Source organism: Saccostrea cucullata, unplaced genomic scaffold (assembly GCF_032062105.1).
Source record: "Saccostrea cucullata isolate Sc308-1 unplaced genomic scaffold, CSIRO_AGI_Scuc_v1 ctg16283, whole genome shotgun sequence".
NCBI lineage: Eukaryota > Metazoa > Mollusca > Bivalvia > Ostreida > Ostreidae > Saccostrea > Saccostrea cuccullata.
Window position 1 is genome coordinate 8,306 of NW_026941016.1, and position 4,757 is coordinate 13,062.

At 29.5% G+C, this 4,757-nt stretch overlaps 1 long non-coding RNA gene across 1 annotated transcript; it reads right to left on the minus strand.

Annotated features, from left to right (window-relative positions):
• Positions 1 to 799: 799 nt before the first annotated feature.
• Positions 800 to 3,957, minus strand: LOC134256939 (uncharacterized). Its single transcript, XR_009989823.1, has 5 exons — positions 3,729 to 3,957; positions 3,225 to 3,311; positions 2,700 to 2,871; positions 2,295 to 2,502; positions 800 to 1,930 (listed from the first exon to the last, which is right to left on the minus strand). It is a non-coding gene; the product is annotated as an uncharacterized LOC134256939 (long non-coding RNA).
• Positions 3,958 to 4,757: the final 800 nt, after the last annotated feature.

Genomic DNA, 4,757 nt, shown 5'->3' on the forward strand with positions numbered 1-4,757 from the left:
AAACTGAGATTATGGTATAATAAGACACAAACAATATATACTATATACAGGTAATCATATCCCGTGGGTTACTGTTTTAATGGCCCCGGGTCGAAAGAACAGGGGTATATTGTTTTTGTCCTTTCTGTCTTTCTGTTTGTCCCACAACTTTAACCTAACCAATAACTATTGAGTGGTTGGGGCTATGGTTCTCATAATTCATAGGTGTGTTACTTGTGACATGACCTTTCTTTGGCCACCACCAAATTTGACCTCTTCACCTTGGAGTTTGACCTACTTTTATTTCATTTGTTATCAACTTTAACTTTCACCATAACTTTTAAACAGATCGAGACTTTATATTTAAAATGCTTACTCCACTAAATAAGCAATTTCAACTGACACTAAGGACAATGACCTTTTGACCTTGACTGTGACCTACATGCTAAAAATAGATTTTTCGAACTTTCGGTATAACTTTTGAACCATAAGTGATAGAGATTTTATACTTGGTATGCCTACTTCACTAATCAAGTGCTTTCAAACGACAGCGAGGTCAATGACCTTTTGACCTTGACTGTAACCTTTATGCTAAGAATAGCTTTTTCGAACTTTGTTGCTGCCGGGGGCACAGTGTTTCACGAACACATCTTGTATAAGATTTTAAATTGTACAATGTACTTTTCAAATTTACAGGAGCGATAAGAAATTATAAGAATTTATCAGTTAAAGAGGTGGGTAAAGAATAAAATACACTGTGTATAAATCATGAGGAGTATAGCGCGTGTTTGATAAACAAGGAATACACAGATATGGAACAAAAAAGGGACTATCTTTTATTTATAGACATATGCAACATAGTTTGAACTTAATTGCATTTTCCCGTGGGATAGAGAGGTCCAATACAAGAAGGAACGTGTGCTAAATTTTATTGTCTATGAATACTTTTGTACATGTTTTGAAACAAGTAAACAGTAATAATGAAATCAACTTTGTTCGGTAATATTTGTATATTTTCTTTTAAGTAAATGGACATGTTTTTCAAACTCTCTTGCAATGAGTTACTAATATTTTGAATTTCTGATGACACTGTAATCTTAATTAAGAAAAATTATCAGTTGGTAAGGTAAATTGTATAGGTCCTTAATAATTCAGAAAATACAAAACACAATCTGGTGTAACAAATCATAACTGTAACTGATAAAGCTGCACAATGTTAAGCAGAGCTTGTGGTATAATGTATTTATTACATGTATTATTGTGTTGGTTTTGTATATTACAATTAACAACATGTTGCACAACTTGTTTAACATATGTACAGAATGCTTATGAGTGATAACAAGTTTCTAATTATACATGAAGTAAATGAAAAAAATGTGGAAACATAACAGCAAACCAACAGAAAAATTTCACTATGTTTCTAAAATCGAAGTAAAGGAAACTACGTTCAAATGTGTGCTGTAGTAGAAATCAATAAACAGTAAATTATGTCCAACTTGGACAAATATGATAAACAAAAATTTCAAAAACTGAATGTTGAAACTGAAATCTTCCATCTCATTGTAAAAGACAAGATTTCAAATTATAAAATATGTAGATTTCACAATTGTACTAAGACAGCAAAAATATGATTTGCATGAACATATTGCAGAACATCTTTCTTTAAATTTAACTGAGGAGAGAACAGAATATGAAAAAAAATTGCAAGTTGATGTCAAAGGAAGACATATTTATGAAAATATTAACATGCACATTTTTGTACTTATGCAATTATAAATGCATTAACAATATATGTTTGTTGACTATTTCACTGATTTGTACAATTTTTTTGCATTATTAGTAGCAATTAAAACAAGAATTAATTCAAAGTTTATTAAGCATTTCAAGATGGCTCCAAAGGTACTACAAAAGTCCATCATGCCCAGACTACTGCCTCTTCCAGTAATTTTTCCTACAAAATGTAAATATATAGTAAGTTAAAACATCTCATGATACTTTACAATACATCTGACTCTTTATCACGGAAATGAAGGATTTCAAATTACCCCCCCCTTTAATGTATATAAAGAACACAGGATATGGATTGATATAAAGTTATGATATATGGAGAATTTAAAGAACTTTAAAAAGGAAATAAATCATCAAATACACTTTCAAATAAAATATTTATTTTTGCCAACTTGCCATCATAGGAAGAATAATTCTTAAAAAACAGAATATTTCTATAATGATTCTTAAACACATACTTATAGATTTTTCTTCATGAGATATCATATCATAATCAGTATGTCATAATCTGATTTAGATATACCCACCTTCAGAATAATGTTTCTAGGTATATCTTCTTCTGCCATTCTGATAAGAAGGGACAAGGTGTGTTATTTTCACAAATTCACCAATCTTAATGATCCTTCTTTCCCTTTCCGTCCATTGGGGCACAATCATACCATGACCATCATCTTGCAGAATAAGATTTCTTGCACATCTGTCAGTCCAACTTTAACAGTTATGACTGTGTCATACCTTAAACATTATGAAAGAAGAAGTGTCCTTGATTTGCATAAATACTTTCAAATACATGTAAATTATTATTTTTTGGAAGAACATTTGTTATATATATACATATATAATATCAACCGTATGTATCATAATTCTTACACTCATACTTATAATCGATTTTTCTTTATAAAATATAATAAAATTAGTTAAAGTATACTCACCTTCATATGTTGTGGTGGGTTTTGTTTCCTTCTGTCATTCAGAAGCGGCAGAAGGTGAAGTTTCCACATATTCACCAATCTTAATGGCCTCCCTTTTCCTCCTTGGGGATAAAGGTAAGGCTGTTGTTGATCCCTCTTGTAGGATAAAGTCATCTAGTTTCTTTGCAGTCATCTTAAAGTATAAACAGGTAATGTGTTTATAAAATTTCAAGCATATTTCAAAAATAAAATTGTAAATATCTACATATTTACATAGTGCCAGGCTACCCGAGGTAGGTAAATAAAGCTACGTAGTTAATTCTACCTACGTAGCTAAATGTACTGATTGTACTGGACCTGGTGCTATAATTCCAAATTTTTCTGTTATGTTGTACACATAAACAAAGTAAAATTCGTTAATTTCTTCTATACAGCAAATTTATTTACATACCTCAGCCTTTGGTTTTTATTTCAAGTTACTCCTATTAATTTTATGAAAGCAATGCAGATATAGTTTAGGAGTTACTTAAATTTAGGGTGTGTTACCTTGTAAATGTCGAAGGAAAGGAATAGCTCTTTGTTGTACTTCACGTGGGTTTGTTGACAGATTTTCACGATTCCGTTGAACAAATACTGTAATAGATTTCAACAGATAATTGTTATTTATTAATTATGTGAACACAATTTCAACAAGACGCTAGCCATGAGATTAAAAGGAAAATGAAATAACCTAAGTAAACAATATTAGTCATTTTAAACAGCTCGTGCTTTAAACTATTCGATTCGATGTCGATATTTTTTCGGATCACAATGTCAATGATCAACGATTGCTTAAAAGAGTAGTCTATAATATATGCAAATATATTATATATGTATATGTTCAAACAATAATTCCTCAAATAATTAGTCCTTCTGGCTAAACAAGAAATAAATAATGAGTGCGATCAAGACAATGTCACGTATCAAGTTACGATGAGCATGCCTGCTGAGTGGGAAACATATTTCAAGGTTAAACGATAACAGATAAACTAATCTAACAACGTTTGTTACCTTGTATATGTCGAAGAAAAGGCTTATCACTTCCAATTAGCTCTTTTGTTTCATTCCACGTGGGTTTGTTGACAAATTTTCACGCTTCGGTTTTCAAAGGCTGTTTTCATTAATGGATGCAATCTTATCATGTTTAGATTACTACGCAAAAGTGGTAAAAAGGATCGTATTTAAATTAAAGACTAATAACTTATAAATAATTACCACTTTTTTTCTTAATTAAAAGATTAAAGTAAAAGGTAGTTCCAATAGTATGGAAAGCCGTAGGGTACCCCCACATTATTATTATTTTTTCCTATATAATTATACCAAAAATAATTATATCATACAAAACTAAAAATCTTGCTTTTTTACAACATTTTATTATTTTCCTGCAACATTTATATCTTGTCAGTTAAATGTGTATACATTATTTTATTTTCTTCTCCAATCATAATTATTCACACTTTACAATAATAACCTTGCCAGTTAATGTGGACACGATATTATACATGTAATTGTAGATAAAAAAAAAAAAAAAAAAAAAAAAAAAAAAAAAAAAAATTTCTTTTTTTTTTTTTATTTTGTACACATCTACTTTTTTTTTAATTTTACTTCAAGATCATAATTATTCTTATTTCATCATTTTATAACATTACATCCCCTGTAATAATAATGTAGTGATTGTTTGTTTATTTAAAAAAAAAAAAAAAAAAAAAAAAAAAACCTTAAAACAATTATTTCCGAAATCTTCGTTATATAATCTTTGCAACAATAATAATGATGTAAACGGGACTTTGTTTTATTTTCAACAGGAAAGATAACTTCTTTTTTAGTGACAGTAACGAAAACTCCCCTCTCCACAATAATTATAAGATTGTGACTGCCGATTTTATTATTTCTAGCGTGACGGATACAAGCGTTAAAGTGAGAGAGATTTTCCTACATTATTTGAAGCGTGAAGTTTTTATTATTTGAAGCGTAAAGTTTTTATTATTTGAAGCGTGAAGTTTTTATTATTTGAAGCGTGAAGATTTTATTATTTCAAGT